Source organism: Arachis stenosperma, chromosome 5, assembly GCF_014773155.1.
Source record: "Arachis stenosperma cultivar V10309 chromosome 5, arast.V10309.gnm1.PFL2, whole genome shotgun sequence".
NCBI lineage: Eukaryota > Viridiplantae > Streptophyta > Magnoliopsida > Fabales > Fabaceae > Arachis > Arachis stenosperma.
In genome coordinates this window covers 112,791,541-112,810,502 of record NC_080381.1, presented here as the reverse complement: position 1 = coordinate 112,810,502, position 18,962 = coordinate 112,791,541, and the positions used below count along the sequence as shown (strand labels likewise).

Sequence of the window (18,962 nt, the reverse complement as noted above, 5' to 3'; positions counted from 1 at the left end):
CTAAATCCTAAACCACCCAACCTACTGTACCCAAATCATTGATTTTTACACCCATAAGATCTCATTTTACACCAAAAAAAAAAAATTAAATATACACCAGACTTCTATCCATGATGCTTTATTCCTAAACCCCTAAAATTCTAAACCCTAAATCCTAAACCCTAAAATCCTAAACCCTAAACCCTAAATCTTAAATCCTAAAACCCTAAACCCTAAACTCTAAACCACCCAAATTATTGATTTTTACACCCATAAGATCTCATCTTACACCTAAGGAAAGTTAAATATACACCAGACTTCTATCCCCTAATGCTTTATCTCTAAACCGCTAAAATCCTAAACCCTAAACCCTAAGCCCCTAGACCCTGAAACCCGTAAACCTTTAAACCATTAAACCTTAAACCCTAAACCCTAAACCCTAAATCATAAACCCTAAACCCTATACCGTAATAAAAAAATAAAAAATAATTTATAACATAAACATCAGATTCTAAAATATATATATGTATGTAAAATGTCAAACACAAGAAAGTTCAGAAATACACCCAAGAAAAACTATGGTTTACACCCATATTTTGTAACTATACACCCTTTTTATTTGTACTCCGAACTCTTGTAGAAAAACCTATAGCCTTGGCATAGTCCTTGTATAATTTTGCAGCATCTTCAAGGTTTTTAAAAGTCATTCCAACCTTGGGAACAAGTTGCTCATCAACAACAGAGAGGGACTGCAAAATACAACATGTTAAAAATAATAAAATACTATAGAATTTCTGCACCTTATAAAAAAATAACAATCAAAGTAACATATACCCAAAGACTCCTGATATACATCCAAATGACAACAAGTCAATTAAAAATAACAAGAAAAACCATAAACTGTAAATACACCCAAACCTCCCTAAAAATACACCCAAAAAGTTCTGATCTACACCTGAGCGTTTGCTATAAATTATAGATAATTAATCAAAACTAATGCATTAGATTCAATTCACAGATTATGTTTACGCATTAATTTCACAGTCTAGGTTCACGAAATATTCAGCTAGACAATCATAATTAACTGAAACTAAATCAAACCTCAGGAACTTCGTTCGATTCAAATTCAAAACCTACTTTGCCGTGATTGAGCTGACAATCTGAGATTGAATCCACTTCGCCGTGATTGAGCTGACAATCTGAGGTTGAATAATCCATTATCTTCAAAAGGACTTCAAAATTTGATTTCAAAAACCAGAAAATTGAAATAAAACGAAGCTAGCGTTACAGTTTGCAAAACTCAGGTGAATGACAAAGACCAAAGAAGTGATAAACGCAGAAGAAAAAGGATCCAAAAGACCAAGGGAGAACGCGAGAAGGAGAACGAAGAAACTTGACAAGAGATTCGAAGAAGGTAATGAAATCTTTTGAAGATTGGAAGTGAAATATTCGCACGTTAATTGATTTTGATTGAAACTAAATTCTGTTATATAGCGCGTGACTTGTATGTATGAATTGGAGCGTGATGAGCAGATAATTTATACGCTTTTTGGCATTATTTTTAGTATGTTTTCAGTATGTTTTAGATAGTTTTTAGTATATTTTTATTAGTTTTTAGTTAAAATTCACTTTTTTTGACTTTACTATGAGTTTGTGTGTTTTTCTGTGATTTCAGGTATTTTCTGGCTGAAATTGAGGGACCTGAGCAAAAATCTGATTCAGAGACTGAAAAGGACTGCAGATGCTGTTGGATTCTGACCTCCCTGCACTCGAAGTGGATTTTCTAGAGCTACAAAAGCCCAATTGGTGCGCTCTCAACGGCGTTGGAAAGTATACATCCTGGGCTTTCCAGCAATATATGATAGTCCATACTTTGCCCAAGATTTGATGGCCCAAACCGGCGTTCAAAGTCACCTTCAGATTTCCCAGCGTTAAACGCTGGAACTGGCACCAAAGTGGGAGTTAAACGCCCAAACTGGCATAAAAGCTGGCGTTTAACTCCAAGAAGTGTCTCTACACGAAAATGCTTCAATGCTCAGCCCAAGCACACACCAAGTGGGCCCGGAAGTGGATTTTTATGTCTTTTACTCATCTTTGTAATTCTTAAGCTACTAGTTCCCTATAAATAGGACCCTTTACTATTGTATTTCTCATCTTTGGACATCTAGTTCTTAGATCATTTGGGGGCTGGCCTCACGGCCATGCCTAGACCTTGTTCTTATGTATTTTCAATGGTGGAGTTTCTACACACCATAGATTAAAGTGTGGAGCTCTGCTGTACCTCGAGTATTAATGCAATTACTATTGTTCTTCTATTCAATTCAGCTTGTTCTTATTTCAAGATATCACTTGTTCTTCAACTTGATGAATGTGATGATCCGTGACACTCATCATCATTCTCACCTATGAACGTGTGACTGACAACCACCTCCGTTCTACCTTAGATTGAGTGAATATCTCTTGGATTCCTGATACACGACGCATGGTTGATCGCCTGACAACTGAGCACTCGCCTGACAACCGAGCCAGCCATTCCGTGAGATCAGAGTTTTCGTGGTATAGGCTAGAACTGATGGCGGCATTCAAGAGAATCCGGAAGGTCTAAACCTTGTCTGTGGTATTCTGAGTAGGATTCAATGAATAAATGACTGTGACGTGCTTCAAACTCGCGATTGTGGGGCGTTAGTGACAGACGCAAAAGAATCACTGGATTCTATTCCGACATGATCGAGAACCGACAGCTGGATAGCCGTGCCGTGACAGGGTGCGTTGAACATTTTCACTGAGAGGATGGGAGGTAGCCACTGACAACGGTGAAACCCTTGCATAATGCTTGCCATGGAAAGGAGTAAGAAGGATTGGATGAAGACAGTAGGAAAGAAGAGAGACGGAAGGGACAAAGCATTTTCATTCGCTTATCTGAAATTCTCACCAATGATTTACATAAGTATCTCTATCTTTATCTTTATGTTTTATTCATATATCATCCATAACCATTTGAGTTTGCCTGACTAAGATTTACAAGGTGACCATAGCTTGCTTCATACCAACAATCTCCGTGGGATCGACCCTTACTCGCGTAAGGTTTATTACTTGGACGACCCAGTGCACTTGCTGGTTAGTTGTGCGAAGTTGTGTTTATGCCATGGTATTGAGCACCAAGTTTTTGGGGCCATTACTAGGGATTATTTGAGTTGTGAAAAGTAGTGATCACAATTTCGTGCACCAAGTTTTTGGCGCCGTTGCCGGGGATTGTTTCGAGTATGGACAACTGACGGTTCATCTTGTAGCTTAGATTAGGTATTTTTCAGAGTTCTTAAGAATGAATTCTAGTGTTTCAAGGTGATGATCTTATCATCACCAAAGCTGATTGATTCTCATCAATTTAGCTCTTGAATGCAATGTCCGGCTGAAGCTTAGCTATCCATGTCTAATTCCTTTAGACTAAAGCTTTAGACTAACATTACATGATTCCTGGAATTCTCATTAAGAATTTTGATGCCTTTATTTTCTTTTCCACTTAATTTTCGAAAAAAATCCAAAAAAATTACAAAATCATAGAAAAACCAAAAATATTTTATGTTTCTTGTTGAGTCCAGTGTCTCATTTTAAGTTTGGTGTCTTGCATGCATTGTTTATATGATCTTGGTTCTATTTTCAAGTCAATAGTACAGGGAACTGAAGATTCAGTACATGCAGCAGAGGAACTACACAGAAAAAGCTGGGCGTTCAAAACGCCCAGTGAAGAAGGAAAGACTGGCGTTTAAACGCCAGCCAGGGTGCCTGGTTGGGTGTTTAACGCCCAAAAAGATAGAGCATTGGGCGTTAAACGCCAGAATGTGCACCATTCTGGGCGTTTAACGCCAGGATGGCACAAGAGGGAAGATTCTATTTTTAATACAAATTTTTTTCAAGTTTTCAAAGTTTTTCAAAATCAAATCTTTTTCAAATCATATCTTTTTAATCAAATCTTTTTCAAAATCAATTTCTTTCCTTTTTCAAAAATACTTGCTATCAATTAATGATTTGATTCAACATTTCAAGTATGTTGCCTTTTCTGTTGAGAAAGGTTTAATGTTTGAATCATATCTTTTCTTGTTAGGCAAGTCATTAATTTTTAAAATCAAATCTTTTTAAAATTGTTTTTCAAATCATATCTTTTTCAAAATAGTTTTCAATCATATCTTTTTGATTTCTAATTTCAAAATCTTTTTCAAAAATCACTTGATTTCTTTCCCACTTTTAGTTTTCGAAAATTATCAATCAATTTTTCAAAATGTTTTTTTTAGAAATATCTTACTTAATTTTCGAAAAACTCTTCTTCTCTTCTCACATCCTTCTATTTATGGAGTAACACTCCTCCTCAATGCACAATTCGAACTCTATCTCACTAAGTTCGAATTCTTCTACCTCTTCCTTTTATTTTTCTGTTCCTCTGACACCTCAAGGAATCTCTATACTGTGACATAGAGGATTCCATATTTTCTTGTTCTTTTCTCTTTCATATGAGCAGGAGCAAAGACAAAGGCATTCTTGTTGAGGCTGATCCTGAACCTGAAAAGACCTTGAAGTGAAAGCTAAGAGAAGCTAAGGCACAACTCTCTGTAGAGGACCTAACAGAACTCTTCAAAGAAGAAGAACCCATGGCAGCCGAAAACAACAACAATGCCAACATGCAAGGAAGGTGCTGGGTGACTTTACTGCACCTACTCCCGACTTCTATGGGAGAAGCATCTCTATCCCTGCCATTGGAGCAAACAACTTTGAGCTTAAGCCTCAATTAGTTTCTCTAATGCAACAAAATTGCAAGTTCCATGGACTTCCATTGGAAGATCCTCATCAGTTTTTAGCTGAATTCTTGCAAATCTGTGATACTGTCAAGACTAATGGGGTTGACCCTGAGGTCTACAGACTTATGCTATTCCCTTTTGCTGTAAGAGACAGAGCTAGGACATGGTTGGACTCACAACCTAAAGAAAGCCTGAACTCTTGGGAAAAGCTAGTCAATGCCTTCTTGGCAAAGTTCTTTCCACCTCAAAAATTGAGTAAGCTTAGAGTTGAAGTCCAAACCTTCAGACAGAAGGAAGGTGAATCCCTCTATGAAGCTTGGGAAAGATACAAACAATTGATCAGAAAATGTCCTTCTGACATGCTTTCTGAATGGAGCATCATAGGTATTTTCTATGATGGTCTCTCTGAACTGTCCAAGATGTCTTTGGATAGCTCTGCTGGAGGATCTCTTCATCTGAAGAAGACGCCTACAGAAGCTCAAGAGCTCATTGAAATGGTTGCAAATAACCAATTCATGTATACTTCTGAAAGGAATCCTGTGAACAATGGGACAAATCAGAAGAAAGGAGTTCTTGAGATTGATACTCTGAATGCCATACTGGCTCAGAATAAGATATTGACTCAGCAAGTCAATTTGATTTCTCAAAGTCTGTCTGGAATGCAGGCTGCACCAGGCAGTACTAAGGACGCCTCATCTGAAGAAGAAGCTTATGATCCTGAGAACCCTTCAATGGAAGAGGTGAATTACATGGGAGAACCCTATGGAAACACCTATAATTCTTCATGGAGAAATCATCCAAATTTCTCATGGAAGGATCAACAGAGACCTCAACAAGGTTTCAACAACAATAATGGTGGGAGAAACAGGTTTAGCAATGGCAAGCCTTTTCCATCATCTACTCAGCAACAGATAGAGAATTCTAAGCAGAGCCACTCTGACTTAGCAACCATGGTCTCTAATCTAATCAAAACCACTCAAAGTTTTATGACTGAAACAAGGTCCTCCATTAGGAATTTGGAGGCACAAGTGGGACAGCTGAGCAAGAAAATTACTGAACTCCCTCCTAGTACTCTTCCAAGCAATACAGAAGAAAATCCAAAAGGAGAGTGCAAGGCCATCAACATGGCCGAATTTGGAGAGGAAGGAGAGGCAGTGAACGCCACTGAGGAAGACCTCAATGGACGTCCACTGGCCTCCAATGAGTTCCCTAATGAGGAACCATGGGAATCTGAGGCTCACATTGAGACCATAAAGATTCCATTGGATTTACTTCTGCCATTCATGAGCTCTGATGAGTATTCTTCCTCTGAAGAGGATGAGTATGTCACTGAAGAGCAAGTTGCTAAATACCTTGGAGCAATCATGAAGCTAAATGACAAGTTATTTGGTAATGAGACTTGGGAGAACGAACCTCCTTTGCTCACCAAAGAACTGGATGACTTGTCTAGGCAGAAATTACCTCAAAAGAAACAAGATCCTGGGAAGTTTTTAATACCTTGTACCATAGGCACCATGACCTTCAAGAAGGCTTTGTGTGACTTAGGGTCAAGTGTAAACCTCATGTCTCTCTCTGTAATGGAGAAGCTAGGGATCTCTGAGGTACAAGCTGCAAGAATCTCACTAGAGATGGCAGACAATTCAAAGAAACAAGCCTATGGACTTGTAGAGAATGTTCTGGTAAAAGTTGAAGACCATTACATCCCTACTGATTTCATAGTCCTAGAGACTGGGAAGTGCATGGATGAATCCATCATCCTTGGCAGACCCTTCCTAGCCACAGCAAAGGCTGTGATTGATGTGGACAGAGGAGAATTGATCATTCAAGTGAATGAAGAATCCTTTGTGTTTAAGGCTCAAGGATATCCCTATGTCACCATGGAGAGGAAGCATGAAGAGCTTCTCTCAAAACAGAGTCAAACAGAGCCCCCACAGTCAAACTCTAAGTTTGGTGTTGGGAGGCCACAACCAAACTCTAAGTTTGGTGTTGAACCCCCACAGTCAAACTCTAAGTTTGGTGTTGGGAGGTTCCAACATTGCTCTGAACATTTGTGAGGCTCCATGAGAGCCCACTGTCAAGCTACTGACATTAAAGAAGCGCTTGTTGGGAGGCAACCCAATGTTATATTTTATCTATTTTCCCTTGTTATTTTTTCTTTAGGTTGATGATCATGGGAAGTCACAAAAATCAATTAAAAAAGCAAAAACAGAATGAAAAGCAGGAAGAAAAATAGCACACCCTGGAGGAAGATCCTGCTGGCGTTTAAACGCCAGTAAGGGTAGCAGTTGGGCGTTTAACGCCCAGTCTGGCACCATTCTGGGCGTTTAACGCCAGAAAGGGGCACCAAACTGGCGTTAAACGCCAGGAAAGGGCAAGAACATGGCGTTAAACGCCAGAAATGGGCACCAGCCCAGCGTTTAACGCCAGAATTGGCACAGAACGCAAATTTTCTTGCCACTTGGTGCAAGGATGACTTTTCCTTGACACCTCAGGATCTGTGGACCCCACAGGATCCCTACCTACCCCACCACCCTCTCTCTTCTTCATCACCCATTCACCAATCACCTCCACCACTCTTCCCCAAAAAAACCCCTCACCTATCAAATCCCACTATTCTCTTCACCACTCACATCACTCCTTCATTTTCACACACCATAAACACTACTTCTTCCCCTTTTGGCCGAACCACAAAGCCATCTCCCTCTCCTCCATTTCTTCTTCTTCTACTCTCTTCTTTCTTCTTTTGCTCGAGGACGAGCAAACCTTTTAAGTTTGGTGTGGTAAAAGCATTGCTTTTTGTTTTTCCATAACCATTTATGGCATCCAAGGCCGGAGAAACCTTTAGAAAGAGGAAAGGGAAGGCAAAAGCTTTCACCTCCGAGTCATGGGAGATGGAGAGATTCATCTCAAAGGTGCATCAAGATCACTTCTATGAAGTTGTGGCCTTGAAGAAGGTGATCCACGAGGTCCCTTTCAAACTCAAAAAGAGTGAATATCCGGAGATCCGACATGAGATTAGAAGAAGAGGTTGGGAAGTTCTTACCAACCCCATTCAACAAGTCAGAATCTTAATGGTTCAAGAGTTCTATGCCAATGCATGGATCACCAAGAACCATGATCAAAGTATGAACCCGGACCCAAAGAATTGGCTTACAATGGTTCGGGGGAAATACTTAGATTTTAGTCCGGAAAATGTAAGGTTGGCATTCAACTTGCCCATGATGCAAGGAGATGAACATCCTTACACTAGAAGGGTCAACTTTGATCAAAGGTTGGACCAAGTCCTCACTGACATTTGTGAAGAGGGCGCCCAATGGAAGAGAGATTCAAGAGGAAAGCCGGTTCAACTGAGAAGGCACGACCTCAAGCCCATGGCTAGGGGATGGTTGGAGTTTATCCAACGCTCAATCATTCCCACTAGCAACCAGTCCGAAGTTACTATAGACCGGGCCATCATGATTCATAGTATCATGATTGGAGAGGAAGTGGAAGTTTATGAGGTTATAGCTCAAGAACTCTATAAGGTGGCGGACAAAGTCCTCTACCTTGGCAAGGTTAGCCTTTCCTCATCTCATTTGTCACCTCTGTTATTCAGTTGGAGTGGACATAGAAGGAGACATCCTCATTGATGAGGATAAGCCCATCACTAAGAAAAGGATGGAGCAAACAAGAGACCCCTCTCATCATGAGATCCCTGAGATGCCTCAAGGGATGCACTTTCCTCCACAAAACTATTGGGAGCAAATCAACACCTCCCTAGGAGAATTGAGTTCCAACATGGGACAACTAAGGGTGGAGCACCAAGAACATTCCATCCTCCTCCATGAAATTAGAGAAGATCAGAGAATCATGAGAGAGGAGCAACAAAGACAAGGAAGAGACATTGAGGAGCTCAAGCACTCCATAAGATCTTCAAGAGAAAGAACAAGCCGCCATCACTACGGTGGACCCGTTCTTTAATCTCCTTGTTCTTTATTTTTCTGTTTTTCGAAAATTATGCTTTATGTTTATCCATGTTTGTGCCTTATGATCATTAGTGTCTATGCCTTAAAGTTATGAATGTCCTATGAATCCATCACCTTTCTTAAATGAAAAATGTTCTTAATTGAAAAAGAGAAGAATTGCATGACTTTCAGATTTTATAACAGATTAATTATTTTGATGTGGTGGCAATACTTTTGTTTCTGAATGTATGCTTAAACAGTGCATATGTCTTTTGAATTTGTGGTTCATGAATGTTAAAGTTGTTGGCTCTTGAAAGAATGATGAAAAAGGAGACATGTTACTGAGGATCTGAAAAATCACAAAAATGATTCTTGAAGCAAGAAAAAGCAGTGAAAAAAAAAGGAAGCAAGCGAAAAAAAAAGAAGGAGAAAAATGAAAAAAAATAGAAGAGAAAAAGAAAAAGTAAGCAGAAAAAGCCAATAGCCCTTTAAACCAAAAGGCAAGGGTAGAAATAAAGTTGTGATCCAAGGAGTGTGCTTAAGAACCCTGGACACCTCTAATTGGGAACTCTAGCAAAGCTGAGTCACAATCTGAAAAGGTTCACCCAATTATGTGTCTGTGGCATGTATGTATCCGGTGGTAATACTGGAAGACAGAGTGCTTTGGGCCACGGCCAAGACTCATAAAGTAGCTGTGTTCAAGAATCATCATACTTAACTAGGAGAATCAATAACACTATCTGGATTCTGAGTTCCTAAAGAAGCCAATCATTCTGAATTTCAAAGGATAAAGTGAGATGCCAAAACTGTTCAGAGGCAAAAAGCTAAAGCCCCGCTCATCTAATTAATACTGATCTTTATAGATGTTTTTGGAATTCATTGCATATTCTCTTCTTTTTATCTTATCTGATTTTCAATTGCTTGGGGACAAGCAACAATTTAAGTTTGGTGTTGTGATGAGCGGATAATTTATACGCTTTTTGGCATTATTTTTAGTATGTTTTCAGTATGTTTTAGATAGTTTTTAGTATATTTTTATTAGTTTTTAGTTAAAATTCACTTTTCTGGACTTTACTATGAGTTTGTGTGTTTTTCTGTGATTTCAGGTATTTTCTGGCTGAAATTGAGGGACCTGAGCAAAAATCTGATTCAGAGACTGAAAAGGACTGCAGATGCTGTTGGATTCTGACCTCTCTGCACTCAAAGTAGATTTTCTGGAGCTACAGAAGCCCAATTGGCGCGCTCTCAACGGCTTTGGAAAGTAGACATCCTGGGCTTTCCAGCAATATGATAGTCCATACTTTGCCCAAGATTTGATGGCCCAAACCGGCGTTCAAAGTCACCTTCAGATTTCCCAGCGTTAAACGCCAGAACTGGCACCAAAGTGGGAGTTAAACGCCCAAACTGGCATAAAAGCTGGCGTTTAACTCCAAGAAGAGTCTCTACACGAAAATGCTTCAATGCTCAGCCCAAGCACACACCAAGTGGGCCCGGAAGTGGATTTTTATGTCTTTTACTCATCTTTGTAATTCTTAAGCTACTAGTTCCCTATAAATAGGACCCTTTACTATTGTATTTCTCATCTTTGGACATCTAGTTCTTAGATCATTTGGGGGCTGGCCTCACGGCCATGCCTAGACCTTGTTCTTATGTATTTTCAACGGTGGAGTTTCTACACACCATAGATTAAGGTGTGGAGCTCTGCTGTACCTCGAGTATTAATGCAATTACTATTGTTCTTCTATTCAATTTAGCTTGTTCTTATTCCAAGATATCACTTGTTCTTCAACTTGATGAATGTGATGATCCGTGACACTCATCATCATTCTCACCTATGAACGTGTGACTGACAACCACCTCCGTTCTACCTTAGATTGAGTGAATATCTCTTGGATTCCTGATACACGACGCATGGTTGATCGCCTGACAACCGAGCGCTCGCCTGACAACCGAGCCAGCCATTCCGTGAGATCAGAGTCTTCGTGGTATAGGCTAGAACTGATGGCGGCATTCAAGAGAATCCGAAAGGTCTAAACCTTGTCTGTGGTATTCTGAGTAGGATTCAATGATTGAATGACTGTGACGTGCTTCAAACTCGCGATTGTGGGGCGTTAGTGACAGACGCAAAAGAATCACTGGATTCTATTCCGACATGATCGAGAACCGACAGCTGGATAGCCGTGCCGTGACAGGGTGCGTTGAACATTTCCACTGAGAGGATGGGAGGTAGCCACTGACAACGGTGAAACCCTTGCATAATGCTTGCCATGGAAAGGAGTAAGAAGGCTTGGATGAAGACAGTAGGAAAGCAGAGAGACGGAAGGGACAAAGCATCTCCATTCGCTTATCTGAAATTCTCACCAATGATTTACATAAGTATCTCTATCTTTATCTTTATGTTTTATTCATATATCATCCATAACCATTTGAGTTTGCCTGACTAAGATTTACAAGGTGACCATAGCTTGCTTCATACCAACAATCTCCGTGGGATCGACCCTTACTCGCGTAAGGTTTATTACTTGGACGACCCAGTGCACTTGCTGGTTAGTTGTGCGAAGTTGTGTTTATGCCATGGTATTGAGCACCAAGTTTTTGGGGCCATTACTAGGGATTATTTGAGTTGTGGAAAGTAGTGATCACAATTTCGTGCACCAGAGCGCGTTTAGGGTTTTAGTAAGTTTCGCACTTATAAGTCTTGTAAATGCTAATTGCTTGTATACTAAGATTAATCCTTTAATTATTATGTGCGGATCAAGATTCTCTGACGTGAAGAAATTGGTAATGTGGTAAAATGAAAAGTTAATCACTCAACTTAAGATAGTGGACACATATTTCATGGAAATTACAAAATCAATGGTAATTTTTTTTGGTGATTGGAAAGTAAAAATAGAACAAACAAGAAAGAAAAAACAAAGAATAAGGAACTGCTTTGCCATCTTTGCCATTATGTCTACCACTTTATTTGCATCTCTTAAAATCAATAGGAAGTTAACACACCATTTTCAAGACATGATGTCCCGAATTTTTAGCACCAAAAGATCAACAAAATCAGAGTTATCCTGAAAATTATTGACAAGAGTAAAGACATCCACACAATCTATTTCACAAATAATATCTCTTTGCCTCAAGTCTTAGGCTAGAAGATATCCTCTCCAAATAGCAAACAACTCTCTTTACAGAATATTACGACTCTCAATTATTTCCAAACAACCTCATTGTCAACTTCCATTTCAATCTCTGCTAACACAAATAAAACCAACCCGATCACCAATACCAGGATATCTTGCATTATAATTAATCTTAAAGTAGCCACTGAGGAAGAATCCATGAGCAACTAATAGTAGAGGAGATAAAAACTCGTTACAACTCAAAAATATTCCAAACTTCTTTTCAAAGGACAAAGCCACACTAGTCACCTTATTTAGAGGCCAAGACTCGTATGGATGAAAGATCTCATTATTCTTGGAATGCCAAATCCACTATTGACCAAAAAAAATCTAAAATGGCGCTCTTTACTATGAAGTAAGAACCAGTTCATCAAATCCAGAGGTTGATCATAAATCTCCAAATCTTGTTAAACTAGTTGAGCTTTTGGACAATCTCGAATATAATAAACAATCAATTTCTGACAAAAAAAATATCGTGGACAGCTGTCCGTTAGTGAGATGTCCCTCTTGAAATGAAAATCAGCAGTGGGTAAAGCCTCCCTAAGACAAAGTCAGGCGAAGAATTTATATTTTTCCAGAAGAAGATGACGCCAAAACCAAAGCCAATTCCCCTGGTCCTCTCAACCAAACTTCTTCTTACCGAGGTACAAGTAACCACTACGAGAGTCATAAACCTTTGACGTCACACTAAACCAAAACCATCCTACCACTGAACAAACTTGCACATCCGGATTATAGGAAAGAATGTTGCCTTAAAAAAATTAGTTTAGAGAAGAATAGATATTTTGAAGGTGTCACTGTCCAGATGACCAAAGATCCAAGATCCGGAGATCCGAGTCAGAAATGTAAACATAATTCATCTCATGACAAAGATGCCCCTCTTTTCTCCAATTAGAAAATCAAAAATTCTGGTTTAGATTCCTAATACTTCAAACAAAACCATCCTTCAAGAGATCCCAAGTTTTACATATACTCTTCCAAATATAAGAGCTCGTGTCTCAAGACCGACAAAAATAGTTTTTGGGAGAGGAACAATATTTTTTTGCCAACAATTGAACCCATAACTTATTTGGATGATGAAAAAATTGTCAAACTAGTTTTACAAGAAAAGCAACATTAGCACAAAACGGATCTAGAATTTTTAATATTAGCACAAAATGGATCTCGAATTCCCAAGCTACCAAATTTCTTAAGGGTGATCAACACCTTCCAACTAACCAGATTCATGTCTCTACTATCAGTTTGACCCACTACAACAAAATAGCATTTTGGCGACGTTTTTTTTAATGCTTGGCGATGGTTTTAACTGTCACTAAATGGTTTTGCAACGGTTAAAAAAAGCGTCACAGATTTGAGCGTTGCCAGCTGACATAGTGACAGTTTTGGACCACCCTTGGTAGGGAGTGTCGCTAAATTGTTTTTGACGATTTTTGAAGTATAAAACCATCACTAATTTGTAACACTTGTAAATGTGTTTTTTATGATGTATTTCGCGACGTTTTGAAACTGTTGTTAAATTACTAATTCATGTGACAGTTTTTTCTTATATTTCATAACTATTTTAAACCGTCACTAAGTTACTAGTTTTATAACAGTTTTTAGATATATTACTAATTTCTGTGACAACTTTTTTCTTTATTTAGTGACTGTTTTAAACTGTCATAATCTAACTCATATAACTATCAGATTTTGTTCTTCAATCAGACTTGAAGTGAGAATAATAATGAATTTTTTATATTCTGTCCCTTTCCTATTTTCTCCAGCATCAATGCTTTCTTTTATTAATTATTGCAAAAATTATTTCTATTATAAATAATAATTTGTGTCTACCAACAAAATAATAAATGGCATTATATTTCAATAAATTTAAACTCAATCGCACAAGTTTTACAAAATAAAAACAATATATTTCAAAAGTTGAATTCTACAAGTTTTAAATAGTCATAATCCATAAAATGTAAATTCAAAAAATTCCAACTTAATCCAAACATATGAAGCTAACAATTGTACTTATAACTTAATCCTCAATTTTTCTCCGCAACTTCACTTCACCTTCAACCTCAATAGTACCCAGCTTTAACAATTGCTTCACAAACAACTCTTGTCCTCTGCAAATGAAATAATGCAATGATTAGAATGCATTTAAAGAATATTGCCAATAACAATTTTATGAGAATCCATGAAATGTAGTAAATAAACATGCTAATAAAGATGAAATTAAACCATGCTAGAAATCCATTAGTTAAGAAAAATGATCATCAAAGCCCCTAGATCATTACTAACAGTGACAATAACAATAAATATTTAAAATCCTACTATGATAAGCATTTATAAAGAAAAATACTTTTTCAGTAGACATGGTTAATTCTCCCAACTGCTTTCATTTAGACTCACTCTGTACTTCTGTGGTAATGCTCTGATCGAAGAGGAGAAAAAAGGATGAGTAGTTCTCATAATTTAAAGTAAAACAAGAAAGTAATCAGTAAGTTACATTATAAAACTTTTATAAGTCAAAGGCTATCTCCTTTCAAGCACATGAAATTTTTTTAACTTACTTTTACAACCACTAATCTCCTAAGCTGCATGGCTAGATTGAACATTCGAACCTATAGTCAGGGTCAATAGCTACTTCAAGAGCATCCGCTATCATGCCTCGTGATTCCAGAAATCGAACCACATTACCATAAAAACAAGTATATAATTTTAACTAGGATTTTTTTCAATAATAAAATAAAAAAAATTTATATTTCTCCAAACATGATTTTTGGACTTTAATTCCCAAAAAACGATTTTTTTTCATTGGTCCGTCGAACTCTATAAAAATTGGCAAGTTCGCCTAACCAAACGGCGAACTCCCATTTAAGTTTTTTCAATTCGGTGTTATCATCATCTTCAAATAGTATACAGATCTACAAACAGTATATAGAAATACACAAAAATACATGAACAACCAGCATGATTTTTTCAAGGATTTTTTAATTATAAATTAAAAAAATAAGTCATATTTAACAATGGCAACCATTGTTATCGTCTCTAAAAATACATAGGTACACCGGAATAAACCATATTTAACAAGTATTTTTTTAATTATAAATTAAAAAAAATAACTTTCCCAAAACTAACAAGGATTGTTATCCTGTGTACTTTTTGTGTACTCTTATATACTCTGGAAACGATAATAATGGTTACCATTGTTAACTTTTCAATCGGATATATTTGAAGTGGATTATTTTTGGGTAATAATTATTTTTTTAATTTATAATTAATTTTTTTTGTTAAATATGGCTTATTCCAGTGCATCTATGTATTTTTAGAGACGATAACAATAGTTGCCATGGTTAAATATGGCTTATTTTTTTAATTTATAATTAAAAAAATTATTGAAGAAGCCATAATTGTTGTCCATGTATCTTTGTGTATTCCTATATACTGTTTGTAGATCTATATATTATTTGGAGATGATGATAACGCGAAATTGGAAAAACTTAAAAGGGAGTTCGCCGTTTGGTTAGGCAAACTTGCCAATTTTTATAGAGTTTGCCGAAGGGTCCGGCGAACTTGCTTAAATACCCAAAAAAAATCGTATTTTAGGAATTAAAGTCCAAAAATCATGTTGGGAAAAATATAAATTTTTGTTTATTTAATTATTGAAAAAAATCCATTTTAACTAGAACACATATATGACATCTTAGAACCAAGCTTTAGAACTGAACTCCTAATTTGGAAAGTAGAACAATACACCCTCTATATTAAGAAGATGGGTAAAAGTGCAAAATATGAGACTATACACTTGTATCATGAAAGAACATCAAGCAATAACAATAACAATAATTCAGTGTTAAGAATACCATAACAAAGTGGGCAAGAAGTGATGTGCTATTAATGAGCTAGTACCTATTGTGATGCTCTTTAGGAATGGATGGTAGAACTTCATTGGCCCTATCCAAGTCACCACGCATCACAAGAGTCTTGTACTCAATCAAGCTCAAAAGTAGTGTGTATCCCATTACACTGAAACCATCAAGAACAGAAATATAATCAAGCACTGCACTACACTATTAGCATAATATGTGATATCAAATGATACAAAGACTGCACTTACTTGAACTCTTTGTCTATCAAGTAAAACTTATTTTGGCTGGCAAGATATCCCAACAAGTACATAGGACGGTCCAAATGAGACATTGTAGTCACCTAAATTCATAATGGTATTTATCAAGAAGCCTTAACTGAGCCAAGTAGTAAAATAAATCCTTCTCTCCGCAACGAATAAACTTATCAAGACGTAGAGACGATAACAAGGAGTTCAATAAACATGAGAATTAGAAGATCTTTCAAATTGAACCAAATAGAAGAAATTGGTAATACCTCTCCACCAACATAATAGTTAAGCCTCCAAGAAGAATAGTTGTAGATAAAACAATCCCCAACCCAGATCCCTGTTCTCACATGCTCATTCATTTCATGGAGGAGCTCAAAGGCATCTTCAACACCTTGCTCATCAACGGCCGTTTTACTGTCAAGATATAATGCAACAACATCACGCTGCAAAAGTGGAAGTTAAAATTTTTATTGTGCCTGACTAGCAAATTGTAACCCAATAAAATTTCTCCCCTTTTTTGTGTGTTCGGATAAAATCAACTGTAGATAAAAGGATCAATTTAATTAGAATCCTCACGTTGTACTTCAAGATGTAGAATGATGTGTAACTTGCAATCACCACTATCAGCCTAATAAAGGATCTGGCACAATAAATATTTTAAAAGATTAATGACGACTTACATAGCAAAAAATAGAAAACTACACTTCACCTCATGAAAGCACTTACTTTCACATTAACATCAATCCGACGAATCAACCTGCATTCAGCCCAATTGTAAAAGAAAATGAAATCATTTGAGCACATTGCCAGTACAGTGCCACCAAATATTCGTTCAGCTGAAAATGTTGGCCGGATACTCTTCTTTTCTTGAAAGAAAACATAATTCTCACTACAATCAAATTTTCCTGGAGAATAACTATTTCACTTCAAAGATAGCAAAATTAATACAAATTTTATTTTGGAAACCCAAATCAGGCAATCTTTAAAATATAGTGCCCATGTCAAAGCATTGCAAGCACTTAGCCCCTTGTCAAACAAGGATTTTATTGAGATAAATTTTCATAGGTAGATAATTTTTAGATTTATTAAAATTATATTTCGGATGGAAACAATGTTGTTTTATAATGCTTAAATTAAATTTTACCAAAAAAAAATATTTCTTAACTTATAAGGAGAAAAAACAGTTTTCTCATCAGTATCTACTCAAATGTGAAGATTTCATTCATTATTGAGGCAAGAGATGATAATATTGTCCTATTTGACATGATTCAAGGGGATAAGTAATGAGCCTCTACAAGACTTGTAGAAATTATATCTAATTTTTTTTTTAAAAAAAACTCACTGACGTGAACCCTTGAGGCATCCAATAGCCCAAACTCTTTCAAGACCATAATTCAATGTATTCTCAAGCCTGAAAGCAGATTAAACCACCATAAAATTGTTAAATGGCCACAATATGTTCATATCCATACTTCAAACTAGTTTTAGTCAATCTTCAAGTCTAGAAAGGAAAGCTTAATTGATGGGAAAATTGTTAATACAATTAGAAGAATCAAATGAAATCCATTCCACTCTGGTGAATCTCAAATCCAGGCATCATTGTCATGAAAAAGGACTCTCTATAGAGTATAATCTTTTAACAAAAACAGCATGAGAGGAAAGGTTAAAAAGAAACATGAGACAAAATATCATTGTTTCTAGGGAAGAAAAAAGTGTTATAAACCTTCATTACCTATGATCAAAGGTCAAGGTTAGTTAAATTATTCAAGATCCACAAGTTATTGATGACAATTGGCTGAAAGGCCATAAGGAACTAAGCAAATTGAAGATAAGCTTAGAACTTAGTATTCTATGAATCTCCAATTACCTATACGTTGTGGAGTGCCATATTCGTACTGTACCATCCTCAGAACCAGTAATAATTATAGGGAGCTCAGGATGAAAGCATACATCAGATACATTGTGTGTGTGTGACCCTCCAAAGTCTAGACACAATTTTTAGTCTGATAATCCCATATCTGTTTCATAGGTTTTATCCATGTAATAATTCCAATCCATATATACATAAAAGGCAAACAAATCTTAGCAAAGTGTAAAGAAAATGGAAAACAGAAAGCAAATCTTAGATTTGTTAATTCTTCTAACTACAGAAGCAAAATACACATAGGAGTTTTAGAACTTTGACCACCCTACAAAATTTTTTCATATTAAATATGCAAGTGAGTTTGTTCTTCTAAAAGATAATCACATAGGAGGAGTAATTTAACAATAAGAAATCTGTTGTTAATACCTCTTCAGCTGAAATTTGCCTCATGAGATAACCATTATGAAGTGTATATATAAAAGTGACATTTAATTAATTTAAGTTCAAAATATAAAAGTGATTTGATTTATACAAGTCAGTCAAATTATGTTATATCTTTATATTATTTTTTTAGGAAACAATAAGGAAAATGAGCAATCTATTCTGCATCTGATAACACTCTTTGACAGGGAGCACTTAAATTCATCATTCAACTACTCAAATGGATAGAAAAATTTAATAATTAACAATAGTAACAAGAAATAAATAAAGCATCAACTGAAAATGTTACAAATAATTGTCATAGAAAATGTATACTCATTCATCACATTCAACTTACATCCAAGCTAGGAGTAACACATAACTTTACTACTATTATGAGCCCACTCAGCTATATATATAGATTCAGTATAATGCTATTCTTGCTTTTTCAATACTCAGAATAATAACAATAAGTGTAGCTATATATTCAATTTGTTGTAGTGATCGTTGAAAACTTGGGAAAGAAAAAAGAACTAGAATAATACAATGGTTTAAAAGAAACATGTATTAGAGATCTCACCTCTTTGTCCAATAATTCTTCAACTTTTGACAGAGAACTAGAGTTGCTTTCTTACTATTTTTCTAAGCACCAACAGCAGATAACTAGTTCTGAGCTCTGTGAAGCAAATCAAT

The 18,962-nt window shown here is 36.5% G+C and overlaps 1 non-coding gene and 1 pseudogene across 1 annotated transcript; both read right to left on the bottom strand.

Annotated features, from left to right (window-relative positions):
• Nucleotides 1-5,026: 5,026 nt before the first annotated feature.
• LOC130984591 (small nucleolar RNA R71) lies at nucleotides 5,027-5,134 on the bottom strand. The gene has a single exon (XR_009088511.1). It is a non-coding gene; the product is annotated as a small nucleolar RNA R71 (small nucleolar RNA).
• An 8,809-nt stretch (nucleotides 5,135-13,943) lies between these two features.
• Nucleotides 13,944-17,889, bottom strand: LOC130981089 (coatomer subunit beta'-1-like; annotated as a pseudogene).
• Between the last annotated feature and the right edge of the window lie 1,073 nt (nucleotides 17,890-18,962).